The sequence below is a fragment of the Lissotriton helveticus genome, chromosome 12 (genome assembly GCF_964261635.1).
Source record: "Lissotriton helveticus chromosome 12, aLisHel1.1, whole genome shotgun sequence".
Lineage (NCBI taxonomy): Eukaryota > Metazoa > Chordata > Amphibia > Caudata > Salamandridae > Lissotriton > Lissotriton helveticus.
Window position 1 is genome coordinate 894,522,678 of NC_136073.1, and position 26,395 is coordinate 894,549,072.

The 26,395-nt window shown below is 51.5% G+C and overlaps 1 protein-coding gene across 2 annotated transcripts in view; it reads left to right on the plus strand.

Annotated features, from left to right (window-relative positions):
- Positions 1-3,839: 3,839 nt before the first annotated feature.
- Positions 3,840-26,395, plus strand: part of PPP1R35 (protein phosphatase 1 regulatory subunit 35) — a 106,765-nt gene continuing 84,209 nt past the window's right edge. The window contains exons 1-2 of one of the 2 annotated variants that reach the window (XM_078669429.1): positions 3,885-3,979; positions 13,724-14,581. The gene's annotated coding sequence lies outside the window, so the exon portion shown is untranslated. Of the gene's footprint in view, positions 3,980-13,723; positions 14,582-26,395 lie in introns of both variants that reach the window. The other variant, XM_078669428.1, reaches the window with a different exon arrangement.

A 26,395-nucleotide genomic window follows, 5' to 3' on the forward strand; every position in this document is an offset into this window, starting at 1 on the left:
CTCATGGAAGCTGGCGCCGGTTGCTACGAGTTGGCCAGCTGTGGTGCTGTCCACATCAGAGCAGCCAGGATGATGTGAAGGAGTATGGCGGTCCTTTGTGTTTGTGGCAGCACTTCCATGTTGGAGTCCACGGGTTGCGCTGTTTGGGGCGTGCTGTGCGAAAAGCAGGGCTCTCATGTGGATAGAAGCAAAAAGGGTGATTGGCCCACTTGGGCATACATTTATTGTTGTTGCTATTAATTCTTAGCCTGCTTTTTAGGTCTCGCCTGTCGATGCGCATGCGCATCGAGCAAGCGAGACTATAGGGGCTCATCGACTCTTTATCTAACTTGCAAGGAATCGTGGCGATTCCTTGCAGTGCCCGTGACTTTTAAGCTCAATGCGCATGTGCATTGAGCTTAAAAGCGCGTGCACAGCCGCCCGCATTCCTCCGACACCTTTGAAGTGAAGCTTAGCTTCACTTCAAAGGCCCGGCTTCTTCACACCCACATGCCGCTCTGCCCCGCTCCGCCCCCTCCCCTGAGTCATCCTGCCTGCCCCTTCCCGCCGTGTCGCATTTCTCCTCCCCCCTCCCCTCTCTTCCCTCCGTCTTGTCTCTATTTATATAAAGAAATGGTATGTAGCAATGATAACGGTTTTGCCTTGACTTTTTATTAGCAGAGTCAGCTTTGTATGGCATTAACTGTATAATAAAAAAACGTTCGACTTTCACATCTGTGTGTGACTCTGTATAAACCTTCTGCCTGGAGGTTTAGGATGCTTTCATGTAAATAGCGCGAGCATGGCGCACACTTTCATTTAATTTAAGTTTAGTGGCTTTCACATCTGTGTAGGACTCTGTATAAACTGGAGCCACCCTCTGCCTGTCAGTCAGTACTGCTCTGTCCCCTGGTTCTAAGTGACAAGCAGCCCCCCACCCGCCATTGCTGCGGAGCCGTTACTTAGCCTGGCGCTAAGTGCTAACTTCTAAGCACTTCACGGCCTGCATTGCTCTGCGGAGCTGAGTTGTTTTGGGACCGGGACCCAGTGCCTGCCCGTTCACAGCCCGTGGTCAGGGGCTGGTGCACAGCATTTAGCTCTGAACTGTTCTCCACCCCGGGGTGCTCAGCAGCAAAGGTATACAGCTCTTCTCTTAAGGCTGAGAGGTGAACGTTACCCCAGTGCACTCTGAGCTCCGCAGTGCTCTGGTGGAGGGCTAGCTCCTAACTCAGCAGCAAAGTGTTACCGGCTCAGTGCTCTGAGGTGGCGAGGCCACCCCCCCCCCCTTCCCCTCCCTCCTCGTCTCACACCCCAACGCAAGTATAAACAGCCGGCTTCAACACATGCCCTCCAGTCCTTTTCGGCTGCTTCAAACACTGTTTTCTAAATCTTATCTTTTGTAACCATCTGGTAGCGCCTTGTTATCCTTTCTTCTGCCCTGCATACCCTAGAACAACCTCTTCTAAGATAACTACCCTCCATCTGTGCTACACAGTCGCTCCTTAGATGCTCTGTCCACTCTCCTCTCTCACTGCCCTCGGTCTTTTTAGATATAGCGACCCCCCCTTAGGATTTATTAAAAGGCGCTTCGAGGTGGCCGCAGAGCGCTAGGGATATTAACGGGGGTTTTACTCGAGGCATTCGAAAGCATTAATTAGCCGGATTTCCTTTATAATCGTGCCCGGCTGGTACAGAGGACGCGCTGCTTCCAGGCTAAAGAATTTATCATTTCCATTAATACCCGCAGGAGGGAGAGACAGGTAGAGAGCGAAACGTAAACCCAGATCTGCCCTTATTGTCGCTGTTAAACCCCTCTCTGCTGTCACTCGCGGGCGAGAGGCCGCCGAGGAGATATTTCATCCACGTAACTAACAATGCCCCGGTGCAGCTGCAAGTTGTCGGAGGCATCGCCCGGAGGTACATGAATTACTGGCGGGTTTTGTGTGTCTTTTTTGGACCCGTCGCCGGGCTCGGGGGAAGCAGAGAGGCTGTTTTAAAGGAACTCTTGCGCAGTTAACTTCAGTCCCCACATACATAATAAATTCCATTTTCTGAGGAGAATGGGACGCGGCACCACAAGTAAATTGTTGTTTATTCACTTGACCAAATCACGCTTTTTTCATAGACGGTTCTACATCTCATCGACTCTCTCAGAACAAACATTTTCAGGTGTTTTTATCGGCATTGTTTAAATTTTTCTATAAATGTTTCGCACCCGAGATATATTCCAATTGCAACCCGTTGTTACTCTGCTGTTTTCAGAAGTGCTGATGGAATATAAACAGCCGGTGGGCGGTAAATAAAGGCGCCCACCCTTGTATCGGTGCACCGGCCATTGTGCGCGAGTTTATTTATTTTAACCGCACGCTTCCGGGTTGCTAAATATAAACATACGACATATATGTAAAAGTGCACCCTTTCTCTGGCTTCTGATTTGTAAGGTGTACAGGAGAGGTGTTTAGACCTTGCTCCGTTGTGGCACTGAAAGATGTGCTGTCAGTCCGGCCCTGCCAGGACGCTTGTACCCTTCACCGGCCGGCCTCACTTAACGTGTCCTGAGTGAATGCCCGGCAGCGGGGCCCGGCCTGTCTCGGAGATGCATGAAATGCATGGCCTTTCCAGATGCTGCCGCCCTTGGTTAACCTAGTATCCTGTTACTAATTGATTTCCGCCCGGCTTTTCTTTGAAATGCTTGTTGTAATTGAAAGCAGTCCCCAAATAACCTTTTTCGTCACTGTTTTTGGCCAAGTTTATTAAATAATAATACACAGTAGAGTCGTGTACCGCATTTTAGAACAGCAGTCATAAAAATGTTGTCCTGAGCACAAAAATGAACTCGAAGAATGCCTCAAACTTCCCTCTCAAAGTTGTTTTAACAGAAGGTGCTCGCGGTATGCTATATGGCAGTTGTGTGGTGAGAGAGTCTCTTCATTCAGGGGCTTAATTTCACCCGGTGTTTGCCGGTACGCTCATGACCAAAACATATTAAAATATAAAATAATACGGCTAATATGTATGATATGCTATAGAGCATTTATGCAGCGCGCCACTCTCTCCGTACAGGGGCTTAATAGCTGCATTCCTCCTTGTCACGTGGTTTCGCTTCGCTTTTGGTTTCTCAACTTTGGTATTGTAAATGACACATTTTGTATTTATGTGGCATTGCCTACAGGAAACAAAAATGCTAAAGATTTTAAAAAAAAACCATAAACAATTCTAAAAGCACAAACTCTAATGCTGCGAGACCTATTGCATTTCCAATGCTTGTTATAGGTAGACAAGTTATTTCTGCCTATTGGAAAGGTTACCCTGCGTCCTGTGTGGTTTGTGCAAGAAATTAGCACCATTACATTGCTTGATTTTGCTCATGAGAAAGTGTCACTCATAGTTGTTGAAATGTCACTCATAATTACACTGAAATTATGAAAATGTCACACATAGCAATCTGAAACCTTGGCAGCTATGGGTCAGGCAGGAAGCCAAGACTGATTTTTTGAATTTTCACGCCTTGCTATTCAGCGAGTCGATGGTTCTCTCCTTCCAACATCCATGGTTAATGATTTGTCTTTAAATCTTGCAGAATAAAGTGCAGGTGAGAGACTCGTGTCGTTCTGATCAGCAGAGCATAGGCCATATTTTTTTTCTTACAGATTCCCATTTTATTAGGACCTCGCTAGAATGAGCGGCCGCAACAGTCTGCCGCAAATGGTTCCATTTTTGTGCTGTAAAGTGTCCCTGGTCTGGCTGGGGGAGCCTAGGGTAACGCGCATGCGGGGGGTGGGGGGGGGGGCGCGCGCTCACCGCTGCCGCCCACCGGAAGTGCGCGCTGCTCATCAGCAGTCCTTCTTTGATGTTCACAGCGAGCGCGCAGCGACGCAGCGGACGGCGTCACCAAGGCAACGGAGAGCGAGGCGCCGAATGATGATGTCACCGGCAGGGCGCCGAGTTTAAACGGACTCCGGGAGTGGAAAGAAGGACGGACAGACGGACGGGGGCCGAGGTGAGAGGCCGAGGAGGGTGGCACTGACGCGGCACACCGACCTATAGCTGCCAGGGTTTCAGGCTGCTTATGTGTGACATTTTCATAATTTTAGTGTAATTATGAGTGACATTCAGCGCCCATGAGTGACACTTGCTCGCGAGCAAAATCAAGCAATGAAGGCGAGGAAAACAAATATAAGAACCCACGCGCTCCACTGAAAGTACATTGAATGAGTGGCACACCTTCGCAGACAGGCTAGTGACTGGTGTGCCCTTGGTCTCTGCCTGGCTCAGAGCCCTGCAGGCAGCAGGTCTCCGCCCCTGTGCAGAAGGCCTCAAACTGGCCAGCATTTACTGCGCTGCCTTGTGGCAGCAGCCTTACTGCCTCTGTATGATGGACTGCAGGTTCGTTCTGTGTGTAGCAGTGGGCACCACAGAGTCTGCAGCTGTGGGAAGCTGTTTGTGTGCAGGTGGTTTGCATATGTGTGCACAGTGTAGCTGTGCGCTATTCTATGTGCATGAAGGAGGCTTGTATCAGTGTGCACAGTGTAGCTGTGCACTATGCTATATACATGAAGGAGGCTTGTATCAGTGTGCACAGTGTAGCTGTGCACTGTGCTGTATGGGTGCAGGAGGCTTGCGTCTGTGTGCACAGTATAGCTCTGTGCTATGCCACATCGCTATGTGCAGGCTGAGGCAGCACTGGACGATAAGGTCAGTCATTTTTCACATGATCCACCACTTTCAGACTGTGACCCATCAAAGTTGTTTCATTAACGATCAGGTCCATTGTGATCCTCTAAGGTCCTGGTGGAGAGGGTGAGTGCTCGGATTGGGAGAGCACCTCCATAAAGAGCAGCTGCCTCTGTGACTTTCTAGTTGCTATTGTGGGACGGTACATTGGCAAACCTTGTAGTGAGCAATGTGGGAGGGGAGGGCAAACTTGGTGCAAGATCATGATGTGAAGAGGCACTTAGCAGGAGATGCAAGAAAAGGAGTGGTGCTAATCCCCTTAAGGTGTGGAGGACAAGTGGGCGGGTGAGGGAGGAGAGGCATCTGGGACCTTAGAAGGCAAGTCCTCCAAAAAGAAGAGGGGGAATGGAGGTAGTGTCTCGGATTGAGCTATCCGAAATCGGGTGAGGCATGGTTCAGCAGGGCATGGCCATGTGATGGCCTGGGCTTGCCTTCTAAGGTCCCAGATACCTCTCCTCCCTCACCCGCCCACTTGTCCTCCTCACCTTAAGGGGATTAACACCACTCCTTTTCTTGCATCTCCCGCTAAGTGCCTCTTCACATCATGATCTTGCACCAAGTTTGCCCTCCCCTCTCTAATTTTTTTGACTACACGTATAAAGGAGGGCGACCTAGTCTTGTATCCTCCTACTCCCCCTATTGTGTGTACTGTGTTTGGAGCTTGACCTGCTACTCACTCGTGTAACAGCAGTGGGAATGAATGCATGTGATATCTGGAGCTTGACCTGCTACTCACTCATGTGACAGCAGTGGGAATGAATGCATGTGGTATCTGGAGCTTGAGCTGCACCTCACTGATGCGGCATCAGCAGCGGGAATGAATGTATGTGGTGTCTGGAGCATGAGCTGCACTTAGCTGGTGCTGCATCAGCAGCAGGAATGAATGCATGTGGTGTCGAGCTTGATCTGCAACTCACTGATACCGCATCATTAGCGGGAATTAATGAATGCAGCGCCTGGAGTTTGAGCTGTGCCTCCTGGGGCGTCCTCAGGAGTGGAAATGAATGCATGAGGAGTCTGGACCTTGAGCTGCACCTCGCCGATGCAGCATCAGGAGTGAATGCACGTGGCATCTGGAGAGTGAGCAGCACCTCACTGATGCAGCATCAGCAGCAGGAATGAATGCATGTGGTGTCGAGCTTGAGCTGCAACTCACTGATGCTGCATCATCAGTGGGAATTAATGCATGCAGTACCTGCAGCTTGAGCTGTGCTTCCCTGGGGCGGCGACAGCAGCAGGAATGAACGCAAGTGGTGTCTGGAGCTTCAGCTGCACCTCACTGGTGTGGCATCAGCAGTGGGAATGAATGCATGTAAACTATGCAGCGAGAGCTGTACCTCACTGATGCGGCATCAGCAGGGTGCTGATGCTGCTTCAGCGGGAAAGAATGCATGTGGTGTCCGGAGCTTGAATTGCACCTAATGTGGCGTCAGCAGCAAGAATGAAGGCGTGTGGAGTCTGGTTCTTGAGCTGCACTTCATTGATGTGGCATCAGCAGCTGGAATTAATGCATGTGGTGTCTGGAGAGTGAGCTGCTCCTCCCTGATGCCGCATCAGCAGCAGGAGTGAATGCATGTGGTGTCTGGAGCGTGAGCTGTACCTTACTGATGCCGCATCAGCAGCAGGAGTGAATGCATGTGGTGTCTGGAGCGTGAGCTGTACCTTACTGATGCCGTATCCGTAGCAGGAGTGAATGCATGTGGTGTCTGGAGCGTGAGCTGTACCTTACTGATGCCGCATCAGCAGCAGGAGTGAATGCATGTGGTGTCTGGAGCGTGAGCTGTACCTTACTGATGCCGCATCAGCAGCAGGAGTGAATGCATGTGGTGTCTGGAGAGTGAGCTGCTCCTCCCTGATGCCGCATCAGCAGCAGGAGTGAATGCATGTGGTGTCTGGAGAGTGAGCTGCTCCTCCCTGATGCCGCATCAGCAGCAGGAGTGGATGCATGTGGTGTCTGGAGCGTGAGCTGTACCTTACTGATGCCGCATCAGCAGCAGGAGTGAATGCATGTGGTGTCTGGAGCGTGAGCTGTACCTTACTGATGCCGCATCAGCAGCAGGAGTGAATGCATGTGGTGTCTGGAGCGTGAGCTGTACCTTACTGATGCCGCATCAGCAGCAGGAGTGAATGCATGTGGAGTCTGGTTCTTTAGCTGCACTTCATTGATGTGGCATCAGCAGCTGGAATTAATGCATGTGGTGTCTGGAGCGTGAGCTGTACCTTACTGATGCCGCATCAGCAGCAGGAGTGAATGCATGTGGTGTCTGGAGAGTGAGCTGCTCCTCCCTGATGCCGCATCAGCAGCAGGAGTGAATGCATGTGGTGTCTGGAGCGTGAGCTGTACCTTACTGATGCCGCATCAGCAGCAGGAGTGAATGCATGTGGTGTCTGGAGCGTGAGCTGTACCTTACTGATGCCGCATCAGCAGCAGGAGTGAATGCATGTGGTGTCTGGAGCGTGAGCTGTACCTTACTGATGCCGCATCAGCAGCAGGAGTGAATGCATGTGGTGTCTGGAGAGTGAGCTGCTCCTCCCTGATGCCGCATCAGCAGCAGGAGTGGATGCATGTGGTGTCTGGAGCGTGAGCTGTACCTTACTGATGCCGCATCAGCAGCAGGAGTGAATGCATGTGGTGTCTGGAGCGTGAGCTGTACCTTACTGATGCCGCATCAGCAGCAGGAGTGAATGCATGTGGTGTCTGGAGCGTGAGCTGTACCTTACTGATGCCGCATCAGCAGCAGGAGTGAATGCATGTGGAGTCTGGTTCTTGTTATGTTATGTTATTTATTCTTTTATATAGCGCAACGGTTACTCAAAAAGAGTGTCCCGGCGCTTTAGGTAAAGAGGGGCTGCTTCGCAATAACATAACACAGTAAAAGAAAATACAGAACTGACAAATAAAAGCAAGGGCTACTAAAAATACCTACTGGGTGAACAACCAAGTTTTAAGACCTCTCCTGAATTCAAGAAGACTCGATGCCCTCCTGAGCGGAAGCGGAAGCGAGTTCCACATCTGTGGGGCCAAAAGGCCGAAGGAACGGCCACCCAGGCGCGCTCTCTTCACTCGTGGCACAACCGCCAAGAGTAAGGATTCAGACCTCATAGAGCGGGCCGGATGGTAAAAGGCCAGTCTCTTTTGGAGGTACTTTGCTCCCACCGCATGGAGAGCCTTATAGGCCAAAGTCATAGCCTTAAAGGCGATCCGATTGCGGATGGGCAACCAATGCAGCGTCCGCAATAGACCCGCAGCACCGGCACGTCTATTTAGACCATAAATGGCCCTGGCCGCCGCATTCTGCGCGACTTGAAGCCGCTGCAGCAAGTACTCTGGAAGGCCCAGGTACAGAATGTTGGCATAATCCAACCTGGAGCCAATCAGAGCCTGCACAGTCACCTTCCTGTGTTCTTCCGACAAAAGAGGCAAGAACCTCCGCAGCATATTTAATAGACCGAAACAGGTACCGGTCACCCCAAAGATCTGGGCTTTCATCGTCAGCCCCTTATCCATCTTGACCCCCAAGTTCTTAGCCATAGGGGAAGAGCAAGACGGAGGAAACATATCGACGGGCCACCAGGCCTGCCAAGCCGGCTCCGAGTCACACCCGAAGAAGAGTACCTCAGACTTGTCGGAATTGCACTTGAGGCTGTTCTGTTGGAACCATACGAACACAGCCCCAAGGCAATCCCGGATACTCTCCCCGTCAAAGTCTGCCTCTCTCTTACAAGAAAAGAGGAGCTGGGTATCGTCGGCATACGATACAATCCGGGCACCGAACGACTCCGCCACCGCCGCCAGAGGGGTCATAAAGATGTTAAAGAGGGTCGGGCTCAAAATAGAGCCCTGAGGGACCCCGACTCCCAAAGGCGGCATCATGGCGGTGTCAGACGATGTCCAGACCGTTTGCCGGCGGCCGGCTAGAAAGGAAGCAAACCAGCTGAGCACCGTCCCCCGAAGACCAATCTCATAGAGTCTTGCGAGAAGGCCATCATGGGGGACTGTGTCAAAAGCCGCCGACAAGTCCAACAACACCAGCATGACTTTGCCCCCGGTATCCAACACCCCTTTGATGGTTTCAGAGACCTCAAGGAGCGCGGTCTCGGTGCTCCGGTTTGATCGGAAGCCGGCTGGGTGTCGTGCAAGATCTCGTGGGTCTCCAAAAAGTTGGAGAGCACCGACTGAATATGTTTCTCCAGTATTTTTACGAGGGCCGGCAATAAGGAGATAGGCCTGTAGTTGGCTGGGGCCTTCGGGTCGAGACCCGTTTTTTTAAGCAACGGGATGACCATTGCCTGTTTCCAAACTGGCGGCACCACTCCCTGACTCAACGAAAGATTCAGAAGAGGGTTGGCCAGTGGATTAATCACTTCCGCCATCTTACCCAGAAGCTTAGCTGGGCAGGGGTCAAGTGGAGACCCAGATTTCAAATTGCCCATAAGCACTAAGGAGGCAGAGGCAGGCAAAGATGGGAACACAGCCAATATAGCACCGTGCGAGGCCAGAGGAGAACTGTCAACCACAGGTGTAAACGGACCAGCGGGTGCCCCAGAAACAAAAGAATCCTGTATAAGTTTTATCTTGCTTGTGAAAAAACAAGCAAGATCCGCCGCCCAGGATTCTGCGGGCACCTCTTCAGATGTAGTGGTCCGAGGAGAAATAAATTCTCTTACAATGGTGAAAATCTCCTTGCAGGAATTGGAGGCCGCTTCGATTCTCCCAGCAAGATAGGCCTTTTTTTCAAGGCGGATGTCCCGGTGGTACGCCTTGACCACTGCCTTATAGGCCGACCGGTCCACGCTATCATAGTGTGCCCTCCAGGCCCTTTCGGCTACCTTACACTGCTGCCGCTTAGCCCGCAGTGCAGTGGTAAACCAGGGGGCCGAAGCCCGCTTCGGTGTCAAGCGGGGGGGCAACACCGGGGCCAGGTCGTTAAGCCTGTCAGAAAGCCACACTTGCAGGGACTCCAAGTCCCTCTCCAGCTCACCGGAGAGAGGACAAGGATGATCCAGAGCGGCCTGAGCCAGCATCTCCGGAGTCACTCTATTGAGCGCTCTGAACGCACGACCCCGTTGCTGTGGGGCAGAAATAGACGGCCCGGAGGCGCCACTGATCGCAAATTTGGCCAGCCAATGATCAGACCACAAAACCGGGAGAATCTCTTTCACCACCAGAACAGAAGTAGAAAAGACCTGGTCTAGAGTGTGACCCTTAACGTGCGTCGGCCCGTGCAAATAGGGGAGAAGGCCCAGCGGTGTCATTGCCTCGGAGAGCTTAATAGCAGCGGGGTCGGACGGATCGTCCATCCGAACGTTGAAGTCCCCAGCTACTATACAGTGTTCAGCTCTCAAGGCCAGTCCCAGCAGAACCGAGTCAAGGTCTTCAAAGAACGTTCCAAGCGGGCCAGGAGGTCGATAGACTAGTAGTCCCTTCACTGATTGGTGCGGCGCTAGCACGATTGAAAACGCCAGCGATTCAGAACCGCGGATATCCTCCGCAGGCAAGATGGTACACAACGTGCCCTTCTTCACCACCAGTGCGACCCCTCCGCCCCTACCCTTGGCTCTGTCCTTCCTGAAGATGTTATACTCAGGCGGGATAGCCAACGTCACGTCCGGGTTGGAAGAATCTCCCCACCACGTCTCGGTCAACATTAGACAAAGTGGCTTCTCTGTGTCGAGAAGCTCAAAGATGTCCTGCGCATGACTGCACGCCGATCTGGTGTTTAAGAGCATGCAGGAATACTCAGCTCCAGCTGTGTTACTAATGGGGGCAGATGACTGCGCACGGTTGGGGCGCCAACCACAACAAGGGCAGCGCGACTTACCTCTATGGCGCCCGGGGAAAACAGAGCAACAGCAGCTCTCCCGATGATTTAGAGAGCGCAGCTCTTCAGACGAGTAGCGCAAAGTTAGTGCAACAGATTTGCACATGCTGGATAGCGGAGCCCCACCCGTCGACCGGAACGCCACCGGGACGCTGACGGGCGCAGACGGGCAGGACTCTGGCTTGACTCAGGCGCGAGTCAGGCGATCCCGCTGCGCGATCTCGCTGCGCTCGCAAGGGAGCTTTATGTAGGCGAACATCCACACCCACCGAGCGCTAGTCCGCTCGTTGTCACCGCCCCCCTCCCAGCAAAACACCACTCCAAGATGGCAGCCACTCTTTTTTCCACCCCGGGACCCGGACCCGCTACAACAGCGGTGGTCACCACGATTACAGTGCGGGTATGAGGGAGGATAGCCCCGCTCTAAAATCAGGGGGTAAGAAACAAAACCAAAAAGCAAATATTCAACAGGTAAGAATTAAAATCAGCAGCGCGATGTTTAAAGCTCTAAATGCAGAGCGCTATGCAGAGCAGCCTTTACCTAAGCGAGGGAGAGCCAGGAACCGGTCGCCTTATGTAGGCGAACATCCACACCCACCGAGCGCTAGTCCGCTCGTGGTCACCGCCCCCCTCCCAGCAAAACACCACTCCAAGATGGCAGCCACTCTTTTTTCCACCCTTGAGCTGCACTTCATTGATGTGGCATCAGCAGCTGGAATTAATGCATGTGGTGTCTGGAGCGTGAGCTGTACCTTACTGATGCCGCATCAGCAGCAGGAGTGAATGCATGTGGTGTCTGGCGCGTGAGCTGCACCTCACTGGTGCCGCATCATCGGCAGGAATTAATGCATGCAGCGCCTGGAGTTTGAGCTGTGCCTCACTGGGGCGACATCACCAGTGGGAATGAATGCATGAGGTGTCTGGACCTTGAGCTGTACCTGGCCGATGCGGCATCAGGAGTGAATGCACGTGGTGTCTGGAGCGTGAGCTGTTCCTGGCCGATGCGGCATCAGGAGTGAATGCACGTGGTGTCTGGAGCGTGAGCTGCACCTCACTGATGCCGGATAAGCACCGGGAATTGATGCATGTGGTGCCTGGAGCTTCAGCTGCACCTCACTGGTGCTGCATCAGCAGCGGGAGTGAATGCATGTGGCGTCTGGAGCTTGAGCTGCACCGGAGAGGTGCGGCATCAGCGGCAGGAGTGAATGCTTGTGCTGTCTGAAGCTTCAGCTGCACCTCACTGGTGCATCCCAGCAGCGGGAGTGAATGCATGTGGTGTCTGTAGCTGGAGCTCCTACTCACTGGTGCAGCATCATCAGTTGGAATTAATGCATGCAGTACCTGGAGCTTGAGGTGTACCTCACTGGGGCGACATCAGCAGCAGGAATAAACACAAGTGGTGTCTGGAGCTTAAGTTGCACCTCTCCGGTGCTGCATCAATAGCAGGAATGAATGCATGTGGTGTCTGGAGCTTGAGCTGTGCTTCACTGATGTGGCATTAGCAGCAGGAGTAAATGCATGTGGTGTCTGGAGCTTGAGCTGTGCTTCACTGCTGTGGCATTAGCAGCAGGAGTAAATGCACGTGGTGTCTGGAGCTTGAGCTGCACCTCACTGGTGCTGCATCAGCAGCGGGAATTAATGCATGTGGTGTCTGGAGCGTGAGCTGCACCTCATGCGGCATCAGCAATTAATGCATGTGGTGTCTGGAGCGTGAGCTATACCTCACTGGTGTGGCATCAGCAGCGGGAATGAATGCATGTAGTGTCTGGCGCGTGAGCTGCACCTCACTGGTGCGGCATCAGCAGCGGGAATGAATGCATGTGGTGTCTGGCGCGTGAGCTGCACCTCACTGGTGCGGCATCAGCAGCGGGAATGAATGCATGTGGTGTCTGGCGCGTGAGCTGCACCTCACTGGTGCGGCATCAGCAGCGGGAATGAATGCATGTGGTGTCTGGAGCGTGAGCTGCACCTCACTGGTGCGGCATCAGCAGCGGGAATGAATGCATGTGGTGTCTGGCGCGTGAGCTGCACCTCACTGGTGCGGCATCAGCAGCGGGAATGAATGCATGTGGTGTCTGGCGCGTGAGCTGCACCTCACTGGTGCGGCATCAGCAGCGGGAATGAATGCATGTGGTGTCTGGAGCGTGAGCTGCACCTCACTGGTGCGGCATCAGCAGCGGGAATGAATGCATGTGGTGTCTGGCGCGTGAGCTGCACCTCACTGGTGCGGCATCAGCAGCGGGAATGAATGCATGTGGTGTCTGGCGCGTGAGCTGCACCTCACTGGTGCGGCATCAGCAGCGGGAATGAATGCATGTGGTGTCTGGAGCGTGAGCTGCACCTCACTGGTGCGGCATCAGCAGCGGGAATGAATGCATGTGGTGTCTGGCGCGTGAGCTGCACCTCACTGATGCGGCATCAGCAGCGGGAATGAATGCATGTGGTGTCTGGCGCGTGAGCTGCACCTCACTGGTGTGGCATCAGCAGCGGGAATTAATGCAAGTGGCGTCTGGAGCTTGAGCTGTATCTCTCCAGTGCGGCATCAGCGGCGTGAATGAATGTATGAATGACTGAACCGGATTTGTAGAGCGCACGGCTACTCAGCATGAGTGTCCCGACACTAAAGTCTTGCACTAGCAGACCCACAGACCTAGCCTTGAAAGAGCCAGGTTTTGAGCCGTTTCTTAAAAACTGTCAGGTCAGCCGTGGATCTGAGAGAAGCCGGTAGTTTGTTCCACACTTGAGCTCCCAGCAGCCCGAAAAATCTGCCCCCCCACTCGGGCATGGAGTTCTCTGGGGACGCTGGCCCACGGAGGATGACCTCAGGGATCTGGCAGCCAAGTAGCGGCTGACTCTTGCCCTGAGGTAGCCGGCGCCCCTACCATGAAGGGCTTTGGAAAACATTACCAGGGCCTTAAACCTGATCTTTTTACTCAACAGGAGCCAGTTTAATGCCTTTAGAGGAGGGGACATGTGGGACCTGGGCTTAAGCCTAAGGATCAGTCTGGCCGATGCATTGTGAATGTGAGCCGACATCCCGCCAACCCCAACCTGAACACCGCCCTACCCCAACCTTACCTCTTTCGCTACCCCCGGGACTGTGTCCCCGACCTCAGAACGCCAGCATAAGGACCCGACTCGACACGCCAACAAGAGCCCAGAGAGTCACGCCCTTCTTTTCCCCACAGGGACCAACCAGAACATCGGGCCAGACCGACTTAAATCTCGCGGACCCCGGAAGCCCCACCCCTATGGCAGCGACAGCACAGGATAAAAGAGGGAACCAGGAAGTGAAAGTTGTCGGAGATTTGTGGCAGGAACCTCGGACTGGTGGTCGTGAAGGAGAAGGAGCAGGAGACGGAGAGCAGACGGGTGAAGCAGACGAGTGGAGCGAAGAGTGGTGGAGTCCACAGGAGGTGGCTGTAGAGCGGCCGTAACTCAACGGGAGAGTTACGGCGGACCGCGTGAGTGCCTTTAACCTCACTATTTTTCTACTCGCTAGGAGTCCCCTGTAAAGTCCTTGTATAATATTCCCCTTCTCTTTAGTATCACGTCCCCTGCACTGTATGATAATTGTATAGCACTGCACTGTGTGCCCCGCCGTTTCCTTCACGCCCCGACCGACCACTCTTTCTTCTCCTCGCCCCGTACTCCTTCCTCCCGGTACCTTCCTTTCCTCACTGTCTCTTTTCCGCTCCTTCCCCACACGCCCCGGGTGACGGTGACTGTTGCTGAGATCCTAAAACTAGGATAGGACTAACGGTCCCTTGTTTTCTCTTTTGCTCCCTGCCCTCCGTGGATACACCACGTCACCGGAACCGCCGTTGGAGCCGCCGAAGACCGCAAGCTGCAACGCAGACCCGGCGTGGATCCAGTACCCTGACGCCCTCCTTGTTTTCCCTGTGTTCTACTTTTGTGACACTGCAATAAATCCCTACTATAGCACACTACATACGGCCTCCTCGCTTGCTTTTCCGGCCCGCTGCACACCCCCTCTCACAGTGAACCACTTGGAGGCGCTGGAGGAGATAGCCTGGAAGGCCCAGGTACAGAATGTTCGCATAGTTCAGTCTGGAAGTAACCATAGCCTGGACCAAGGTTTTCCTGGTATCGAGTGAGAGAAGGGGAAGTAACTTTCTTAGCATACGCAGCATGCCAAAGCAGATGCCCACTAAGGACTGGACTTGGGGTCTCATAAAGAGTGCACTGTCAATGTGGATGCCGAGGTTCTTAACTGTATGTGGTGTCTGGAGCTTGAGTTGCACCTCACTGATGCGGCATCAGCAGCAGGAATGTGTCTTGGGCTTCGTCTAGCCCCTGCATACAGGCGACAGGTAAGAGATCGAGCTGGACTGCTCCTTCTGGAGCTCGGTCAGTCTGATTTTTTCACAACTGCACTTTGTGATACATTATAATATCGACCACATAAGTATGCCTCTTAAGGTACAAGAACCTCAGCGTTAGTGTCTCCTCTGCAGTAATGCTTTTCCGAGACGCAACCAGGAGAATCATCTGGACCATTAGTAATTTTCAAAGACGATATCCCTGTCTTTGGAAAGACACAGGAACAACTTGACTCGCTTGTAGAAGTACGCAACGTCCTTCATGACATGAATTTGACACTAAACAAAGACCAAGTGTCACTTTTGCCCGCATTCTATCGAGTCTTAGAAACTTGTTTTCTCCAAAGATGGCTTGCGCCTTGACATAATTGAAGGCCTCGCTTCAGTGCCTGCTCCTGATAACGTGTCTGCTCTCGGTTATGGCTAACTACCACACCTGGTACTGCCAGGATTTTCCTGCAATAAGTTTACTGTTGCACAATCTTACCAAGAAGGTTCAGCCTTACAGAAGGCAATGAGACGATCAAGTTGTGTATCGCCAAAGCATTTGGCATGGCTTACTTTGACCCTACACTACACACTCTGGTAATTGTTGATGCCATGATGATTGTTCTGTGTGTTGAGCCCATTGTGGTCCTGAAGCTCCTACATGAATTACTGCATATGCCAGCCTAATCCAAATTCAGTGGGTGTGGGGTTTTCCAGTACATGCCTAGTTGCATACATAATGTCACATCTTGAGTCCATCCATCAATAAACTTTATTCAGTCGTCAGACCATAAAAGTACATCTTATGTCAATCAATCGGTAGATTTGTAGTGCGATACTTGTCACCCGGGCTAATTAGACATTCTGCAATGCCCATGTGATGTATATGTGTTGTGATTTAATTTGACTCGTTCCATGTAGTTAAAAGAGGTTTTCAGAAAGCACTGGATCTTTGAGATGACCAGCTATGGAATAAGAGCCCATGGAGAACAGAGGGTAGTGGTGGCCAGAGGGTTGATAAATAAGTCACTGACAATATTGACAGAAGAGGTCTTGAGTATTTGACTTGCTGACTTGGTGTCAGACTAAGATTTTTTTGTTGATAAATAGCAGCAAGGCTTCATACTGCTTTTGGAGGGTGTCACAGGGTGGAGGAAACATGTAGTGGGCTAGGCCTGAGAAAAGAGGAATGCCCTAATAGGGGAGGGCAAACAGCAAGTATTTATGAACTATTCTTCTTCAATACAAGCCTGCTGTGCTTCATCATTGGGCTTCCAGCTGCAAACTATGATTTGCTAGTGCCAGGTTGCACTATCGCCGTGTTATATGAAAGAGAAAGTAACTGCAATACCAAATTTATTTGCACATTAGTCATTTCAGTTTTTCCACAAAGGGCACGTTAAAGGCAATATAACATACACATTCCAGAACTCTTATTTTTTGTTAGTTGAGGCTTGTACCTCCTAAGCTTGACCCTCCATTCCAGTAGTCTTATTTCCTGTTAAGAGGCTCGTACCTCCTAAGCTTGACTCTCCATTCCAGTAGTCTTCTTTCCTGCTGTCTAGCAGAAGTTAGACCCCTGCTCAAGAAGCCCATCGCAGATCCCACTGACCTCAAGAACTACCGACCCATCTCCCTCCTCCCCTTCGAGGCCAAAGTAACAGAGAAGACCATCAATGCCCAACTTTCAAAATTCAACGTAGAAAACAACATCCTCGACCACTCCCAATCCGGATTCCGTAGCAACCACAGCACCGAGACTGCTCTACTTGCCGACATCCGTACCCTCCTTGACCAAGGACACCACGCGGCCCTGATCCTATTCGACCTCTCTGCAGCATTCAACACTGTCTCCCACCACACACTCGCCACCAGACTCCACAGCACCAGCATACAGGGAACCGCTCTCGCTGGATCTGCTCCTTCCTCACCGGCAGAACCCAAAGAATCAGGCTGCCACCCTTCCTCTCCGAACCCACAGAAATCACCTGCAGAGTACCACAAGGATCGTCACTCAGCCCCACGCTCTTCAACATCTACATGGCCCCCCACGCCGCCATCGGCAGACAGCACAGACTCGCCATAGTATCCTATGCCGACCACACCCAGCTCATCCTCTCCCTCACCAAGGACCCCACTACCACCAGATTCAACTTCCAGGAAGGAATGAAGGACGTCGCATCCTGGATGAGCAACAACTGCCTGAAGATCAACTTGAAGAAGACCGTGTTCCTCAGACCCTCCCCCTCTGCATGGGACAGCACCTGGTGGCCCACCGCAGCCCTCCCACCCCCACGGACCACGCCCAAACCCTCAGCATCGTACTCGACTCGTCTCTCTCCATGACCCGACAGGTCAACGCAGTCGCCTCCAGCTGTTTTAACATCCTCCGAAAAGACCTTCAAATGGACCCCCCCGAATCAAGGAAAACCGTCACCCATGTACTTATAAATAGCAGACTGGACTACGGAAACGCCCTCTACGCCGGGATCAAGAAATCTCTGCTCCGCAAACTCCAGACCATACAGAACACCTCAGCCAGAATCGTCCTTGACGCGAACACATCACCCAACACCTGCAGAACCTCAACTGGCTCCCTGTTGAGAAGAGAGTAACTTGCAATTACATAGTTGAGTTTATACCCCCGCTGGGGATCGAACCGGCAACGTTGGCACATTGTCGACATATAGTTCTTTTAAAGGATAGTACGCCTTTGAAGAAAACAAACGCCGAAAGGGCATATTAACGCATGCACGACACAGCGCGACCATAGAAACACGGAAGAAGAAGCCAGTATGTCCCATACACGCCGCACACTACCGTGTGTTACTTGTTAGAAACACGTCGAGGTAAGGGTTGTTTTTTAAAACAGCATGCATTGTTAGAGGCATAGAAACAACAGGTCTATCGGCAGTGCAAACAGTAGCCGTAAGAGGTGGGGCTTTGCATTATTGAAGTTCTGTGTGTTTAAAGACACGATGTAGGAAGCCCCAGTGGTAACATTACTAGCGCCAGGAGCGGTAGTGGTTTAGAAGCCAGACATTGTTGATAATGCGCGTAACACATTAGATGCAAAAAAACGGAATGACTCGAAACTAAGTAATGGACATTAACTGACCACTAGAAATATGTACAGGAATATCTATGCAACATGTTTATATTGATTGCAAGGTTCATTTAATTATGTTTTTTACTTGTTTAACTAGTTTACCTGATTTAAGTGGGCTTTGAAACTGATTGTAAGTTTTTGGGACTTTCAGGATTATTTCCCTGATGAAGGCGGGAGACCCTGCCGAAATGCATTGGACGTCATAAATTGGGATTGTTATCATTTGGGAATGAACTATTGAGAAGTGCAATAAAGACACTTATGGATTAATTTAGGTCTTTTGAACATTAATTTGGATAAACTTTGGCTGGAGGACCAGCACAAACCTGTGCTCAGGGTGACAGCTATATTGATTGCAGTATAGCTGCTACGTGTAACTTTCAATATACTCACCCACGCCTACAAATTCCTCCACAACATCTGACCCCAATACCTCCACGAGAGAATCTCCTTCCGCGTACCCAAGAGAAACCTCTTATCCGCTGACCTCGCCAAAACCCAGTGCATCCGCAGAGCCAGAACGGGTGGAAGAGCCTCTCCTACATCGCAGCCAAGACCTGGAACGAATTCCCAATCTACATCAGACGCGCCCCCTCCCTGAACATCTTCAGGAAGATACTCAAGGCCTGGCTCTTCAACTGAATTGAGCTGCTCCCTCCTCCCCCTCCCCCCCCCCCCCCCCCAGTACCTTGAGACCCTCATGGGTGAGTAGCGCGCTTAATACCCTGATTGATTGATTAAGAGGCTCATACCTCCTAAGCTCGATTCTCCATTCCAGTAGTCATGTTTCCTGTTGAATGAGGTGCGTACCTCCTTAGCTTGACTCTCCATACCAGTGGTCTTATTTCCTGTTAAGAGGCTTGTACCTCTTAATCTCGATTCTCCATTCCAGTAGTCATGTTTTCTGTTGAATGAGCAGACCCTCCAGGATATCGCGATTTCGCGATTTGCCGCGAAATCGGCACTTTCGTAAAAATGCCTCGATTTTTACAAAAGTGCCCGCGAAATTGGCACTTTTGTAGGAATCGCAGCATTTTTTCAAAAGCCGCTATATCCTGGGGGCCCACTTACGTTGTTTATTGGGGCGGGCGGGAAGGACACAAAAGAATAACTTTCCGGGCTTAATGGGGCAGCTTAAAGGGGCATTAGCAGCTCACTGTGAAGGGCTTTGAAGTGCCCCTCCCGCGCCTGGCTCCCTGCTGGAGACCCTCCCGGTGACTGGGGCGAGGCCCTGCCCTCTCCCCTGGAGCCGAGGGTCAATATGTATGGGAAAGAAAGGCCCTGATGGGCTATCAGGGCGAATACTAACTGTGCCCCCCCCAGGCGCAGTGCAGCCACGTCACCGGCGCGCACACAGTCACGCTAGACCTTGTGCTGGCGTGTAGTGAGTTCAGTGACTGTCTGCTGAGTCTGACTGCTGACTGGCTTCGTCACGTCGTCACTGTGACCACCTCAACTTTTCTATCTTGCAATAAACTTCACACTTGAAGTTATTCTATTTATGTTGTCCTTCATTGCAACACTCGCGCAGACTAATTGCCGGCTCGCACCTCTTAAGATAAAACTCGTGTCAGCGCGAAACGGAACATTGGGAGGAGGCCTGGAAAACTGACTGAGGCCTGCGAGACGAGTGCCAGGGCCCCTTCTGGAAACGGGAAGAAAGGAAGGGAAGAGAAGGAGAGGAGAGCTGAGGAGGGGAGGGGACAGGATGGGAGGGAGGGAGGAGAAGGAGAGAAGAGAGAGAAGAGTAGAGAGAGGAGAATTGAGGGGAGGGGAGGAGAGGAGGGTAGTGGGAAGGGTAGAGAAGGGGAGGAGAGTACATGAAGGAAGTGGAGCTAAGGAGAGGAGGGGCGGGCTGGGCTGGGGAGGGTGACCGGCAGAGGAGGAGAGGAGAAGAGGGGTAGGGGATGGGATGGGAGAGGAGAGGAGAGGAGAGGAAAGGAGGAAGGAAGAGAGAAGGTAGGATGGAAAGGCCAAGTACAGAAAGAAGGGCAGGTTGAGCAGAGAATGAAGGGAGAGATGGAGGTTCAGGAGGTTTTAACAAAAAGTAACCCCTAAACCAGAGCTTTACCACTACATTGTGGACATTCATTTCGCGTAACTGTTAAGCTGTAGGAAAAGGGAATTACTTAAACCCACAATCAAGAGTGTTTCTAGGGAGAAATGCTTACATTAGTATACCTACATAGCTTCATGTTGTTAAATAACGAAAAAAACTAAAATATCTGTGTTTGTTGTAGGAAAAATGGCCAAATAAAATGCCGCTAAATTTCCATATTTGTGCCGCTAAATTTCCATTTTTGTGCCGCTAAATTTGCTAGTCCATGCCGCTATATCCTGGGGGGTCTGAATGAGGTGCGTACCTCCTTAGCTTGACTCTCCATATCAGTGGTCTTATTTCCTGTTAAGAGGCTTGTACCTCTTAAACTCGATTCTCCATTTCTGTAGTCTTGTTTCTTGTTAATTATAATAATAATAATAATCCACATTTGTAAAGCGCACAATCACCCGTAAGGGTCTCTAGGCGCTGGGGGCCGTCGGGAAGATTAAGCGAGCTATTGCCCAGAGTCACATGGTGCTGGGCTAACCTGCCGCCGGAGCCAGGGATCGAACCCTGATCCCCAGATTCCAGCGTCAGTCGCCCTGGCCGCGGCGCCACACCTCTCCCTTAATTGAGGTTCGTACATCCTAAGCTCGACCCTCCATTCCATAGTCTTGTTTCCTATTAAGAGGCTCCTACCTCCTAAGTTTGATTCTCCATTCCAGTAGTCTTATTTCCTGTCAATTGAGGCTCGCAACTCCTCAGCTTGGTTCTCCTTTCCAGTGCTCTTGTTTCCTGTTAATCGAGGCTTGTGCCTCCTAAGCTCGATTGTCCATTTGTGAGAAAGTGGCTCTATATATACTGGACTAGAACAAAGTACAGTGTATAGAGTCCACAAACCCCAGAGGTATAACGGAGGTTAAAGTCAGGGCTGACCTTACTCTCAAAAGTGGTAGCTTGGTCGAGCAGTAAGGCAGTACCAGAGGACAGTGTAAAGCATTTGTTGTACACACTCAGTCAGCAAAAGGTTTCACACACTCAAGGACTGAACTCCAGGCCAATTGTTTTTATATCAACAGATATAGTTGTTTTATTTTTAGAACCAACAGGTATCAAAATATACTTTTCTCAATGTGAGTACTCTTTTGTAATTACTTTGCAAAGAAGCAATAAAGTTTGTGAACACAATAGATAGAGGGGTTGCAGTAGGCAACACAATTCTAAACACACTATAGCATTGAGCTCAATGGTTTTTCATCATATAAGTACAGTTGATTACTATATAGATTACTTTAGTAGTTCCAGGACTGGATCCTAGATTCAGTCCTAGGGTCTGAACTGAAACCAATTTAGTAACAAGCATTTGCAATGCAATAGGTCTCGCAGCATTCAAGTTTGAGTTATTGGCATTGTATATGACAATGTGTTGCATGAATTCTTTTCCAAACTCTGTATTGGCTGGTGGTGTTTGTGCCCGGTGAAAGCGTGCACTGACGGATGGTGGTGTTTGTGCCCGGTGAAAGCGTGCACGAACAACTTATGGCGTCTGTGCCTGGTGAAAGTGTGCACTGACGGCTGGTGGTGTTTGTGCCTGGTGAAAGGGTGCACTGGTGGCTGGTGGTGTTTGTGCCCGGTGAAAGCGTGCACTGACGGCTGTTGGTGTTTGTGCCTGGTGAAAGGGTGCACTGGCGGCTGTTGGTGTTTGTGCCCGGTGAAAGCGTGCACTGACGGCTGGTGGTGTTTGTGCCTGGTGAAAGCGTGCACTGATGACTTATGGTGTCTGTGCCTGTTGAAAGTGTGTACTGACGGCCGGTGGTGGGTATGCCTGATGAAACCATGTACTGATGGCTAGTGGTGTGTGTGTGCCTGTTGAAAGTGTGCACTGATGGCTGATGGTGTGTGTGCATGGTGGAAAAGCGTGCACTGACATGTTTAGAAGTAAAGTGCGCCATACTGCGATTGCTACAATAGTTAATTGTGGATGTGCTAACCATTGATGCGTGCACTGATGGCTGGTGGTGTGTGTGTGCTTGTAGAAAATGTGCACTGATGGCTAATGGTGTGTGTGCCTGGTGGAAGTGTGCACTGCCAGCTAGTGGCGTGTGTGCCCGGTGAAAGCGTGCATTGACGGCTGATGGGGTGTGCCTGGTGAAAGTGTGCACTGACGGTTGGTGGTGTGTGTGTGCGCCTGGTGAAAGCGTGCACCGACGTCTGGTTCTGTGTGCGTGTGGTGGAAGCGTGCATTGATCGCTGGTGTTGTTTAAATAGCAACATACTTGGGTCCAGCATATAGAGCACTCTTTTTAAACAGGCATTAAGAGTGAGACAGCACACAATGATCCAATGGTAATTACTAGTTGAAGGCAAATCGCATATAGAACATTAGGAACACTGCAATTCTTTACATTGATTCAGACGGTCCTTGCTGCATTCAGGACATTATCAAAAATCAGTCTGTTTCGTGAGAAGTAATACCTTACATCCTAAACAGCTGTTTTAACAGAATGTTCCCGACTTTAAAAAGAGAGATGACTAAAACATTGGCAGGGAGGCAGCATCCTGAATTTAGGTTGTATGAATGTTACTTTATTGTTTGACTGAAAGAAAAAAGCTCAACTATAATAAACTCCTAGCCAACGCTGCAACACCATTCTGCCAGCTAAGCAAGCCGAGTAAGAAGGGATGTGCGGACTTCACCCGAAGGTGTCAGAGCGAATTCACAATAGAAACAGAACTGATACATGAGAACATTACTAGTGAACAAAATACAAAGGCAAACGTTACATTACATGAGGCAAAAGTGACAATGATAACAAACCGTGCCTTACACAGTGTGTAAGGCACTTTTTGTTATCTTAGTCTAAGCCCGCCTGATTCTATGAAATGGCGGCGGGACGCGGGACAGGCCTTTATCCTTTTCTTTCACTTTCCGTTCCGCACTTCCGCCGCCGCGTATGCGCGTGCCGCGTGCGTGGGGGGCGTGGGCAGCAGGGCTGGCTGCTGCTGAGTGGTGGTGAGCAATGCCAGGCAGCCCCAGGGCACGCACAACATTATGCGGGCCAATAAGCAGTAAGCCCCTGTGCGTGGCATATGGGGCGCGGCAGGCGGCGCGCATAGCCAAAGAAGAAGACAAGAGAAGAACAACGAAAACTGCGAACTGAACTGCCTTCCAAGTCCAAGACAAAGCAGCCAGGCGGCCAGGCCCGCCCACGCTGAGCTGCCCTGTCCGATTTCCGAATCCGAGTCCGAAGACCAAAGTAAGTCACTCAGAGTCTGTCACTCCGTCTCCGTCACCGACCGGCGGGGCAGGGCTGCTGCTGGCTGCCTGCCTCCAGGGCTGCTGCTGGCTGCCTGCCTCCAGGCCTGCTGCTGGCTGCCTGCCTCCAGGCCTGCTGCTGGCTGCCTGCCTCCAGGCCTGCTGGCTGCCTGCCTCCAGGCCTGCTGCTGGCTGCCTGCCTCCAGGGCTGCTGCTGGCTGCCTGCCTCCAGGCCTGCTGCGTGCACTAATTAGTTGCTTTCCTGTCGCGCATTTGCCTGCTTCTTATTTATGTCCCAACTTGTCACTCGTGTTTGTCCCTCCTATAGAACATGCTTTCTCGCTTCTGTACTTCTTTGCTCCCGGGGCCGCACTCAGTGTTGCTCTCTGTTCTTGCCTGTGTGCCGCTTCCCTCCATATTGGGTTCGCCCTTGCACTCAACCAGCCCCCCAACCCCTGTTGCTTCCTCGCCTGCTCCATTTGCCCTCGGCTGCTGCTGAAGCAAGCAAGCAGGCAAGCCTATATTATAATAGTTACAGTGCGCAACGCACGCCAGGGACGGATGGTAACGGGCCCCGGCCTATAAACATTAATTATGGTGCCGTGGTGCGCACGCCCTATCGGCCTGGCCTGAGCCTTTTTAAAATTAATTAAATAGTTGGTAGTGGTACGCACTGGAGCCGGGCCGGGTCTTCATAATTAAAATGGTGCACGGGAGTGGCGGCGCGCAGAGTAGTGCTATTTTTATTTTGTATAGTGGTCATTTTCCTGCAGTTTTGCTCTTTTAGACTACTGTAAATAAAATGCGCTTTTATCAGCCAACGTAACGGTGTTCAATGCATTGGTCTTGTTAAGATGAATAGCTAAAATACTAGATTGTTATTCCATCATGTTTTTAAATGTTCAGCATCACATGCTTACTTTCGTGAGCTTTCTATGTACTTATGACATATGCATCATCGTTATAGTTGCTTCAGTCAAGGAAAAAATGCGTGTCTCTGCATCAGATGTTTGGTGATTAGCAGCTGTCCTAAGCAGGTGTTACAAAAGGAACCTTACATTATTAATCTAGTATGTTTGCACTCCGGAATTTTTCAAGCTAGCTCAGTTGGTTGATGCACCTGTTACAATGATGCAACTCTGAATCTGCACTCTGAATCTCCACTCTGAAGCTCCACTCTGAAGCTCCACTCTGAAGCTCCACTCTGAAGCTCCACTCTGAAGCTCCACTCTGAATCTCCACTCTGAAGCTCCACTCTGAAGCTCCACTCTGAAGCTCCACTCTCCACTCTGAATCTCCACTCTGAATCTCCACTCTCCACTCTGAAGCTCCACTCTGAAGCTCCACTCTGAAGCTCCACTCCACTCTGAAGCTCCACTCCGAATCTGCACTCTGCACTCCGAAGCTCCACTCTGAAGCTCCACTCTGAAGCTCCACTCTGAAGCTCCACTCTGAAGCTCCACTCTGAAGCTGCACTCTGCACTCCGAAGCTCCACTCTGAAGCTCCACTCTGAAGCTCCACTCTCCACTCTGAATCTCCACTCTGAATCTCCACTCTCCACTCTGAAGCTCCACTCTGAAGCTCCACTCTGAAGCTCCACTCCACTCTGAAGCTCCACTCCGAATCTGCACTCTGCACTCCGAAGCTCCACTCTGAAGCTCCACTCTGAAGCTCCACTCTGAAGCTCCACTCTGAAGCTCCACTCTGAAGCTCCACTCTGAATCTGCACTCTGCACTCCGAAGCTCCACTCCGAAGCTCCACTCTGAAGCTCCACTCTGAAGCTCCACTCTGAAGCTCCACTCTGAAGCTCCACTCTGCACTCTGAAGCTCCACTCTGAAGCTCCACTCTGCACTCTGAAGCTCCACTCTGAAGCTCCACTCTGCACTCTGAAGCTCCACTCCGAATCTGCACTCTGCACTCCGAAGCTCCACTCTGAAGCTCCACTCTGAAGCTCCACTCTGAAGCTCCACTCTGAAGCTCCACTCTGAAGCTCCACTCTGAAGCTCCACTCTGAAGCTCCACTCTGAATCTGCACTCTGCACTCCGAAGCTCCACTCTGAAGCTCCACTCTGAAGCTCCACTCTCCACTCTGAATCTCCACTCTGAATCTCCACTCTCCACTCTGAAGCTCCACTCTGAAGCTCCACTCTGAAGCTCCACTCCACTCTGAAGCTCCACTCCGAATCTGCACTCTGCACTCCGAAGCTCCACTCTGAAGCTCCACTCTGAAGCTCCACTCTGAAGCTCCACTCTGAAGCTCCACTCTGAAGCTCCACTCTGAATCTGCACTCTGCACTCCGAAGCTCCACTCCGAAGCTCCACTCTGAAGCTCCACTCTGAAGCTCCACTCTGAAGCTCCACTCTGAAGCTCCACTCTGCACTCTGAAGCTCCACTCTGAAGCTCCACTCTGCACTCTGAAGCTCCACTCTGAAGCTCCACTCTGCACTCTGAAGCTCCACTCTGAAGCTCCACTCTGCACTCTGAAGCTCCACTCTGAAGCTCCACTCTGCACTCTGAAGCTCCACTCCGAAGCTCCACTCCGAAGCTCCACTCCGAAGCTCCACTCTGAAGCTCCACTCTGAAGCTCCACTCTGAAGCTCCACTCTGAAGCTCCACTCTGAAGCTCCACTCTGCACTCTGAAGCTCCACTCTGCACTCTGAAGCTCCACTCTGCACTCTGAAGCTCCACTCTGAAGCTCCACTCTGAAGCTCCACTCTGAAGCTCCACTCTGAAGCTCCACTCTGCACTCTGAAGCTCCACTCTGCACTCTGAAGCTCCACTCTGCACTCTGAAGCTCCACTCTGAAGCTCCACTCTGAAGCTCCACTCTGAAGCTCCACTCTGCACTCTGAAGCTCCACTCTGCACTCTGAAGCTCCACTCTGAAGCTCCACTCTGAAGCTCCACTCTGAAGCTCCACTCTGAAGCTCCACTCTGCACTCTGAAGCTCCACTCTGAAGCTCCACTCTGCACTCTGAAGCTCCACTCTGAAGCTCCACTCTGCACTCTGAAGCTCCACTCTGAAGCTCCACTCTGCACTCTGAAGCTCCACTCTGAAGCTCCACTCTGCACTCTGAAGCTCCACTCTGAAGCTCCACTCCGAAGCTCCACTCTGCACTC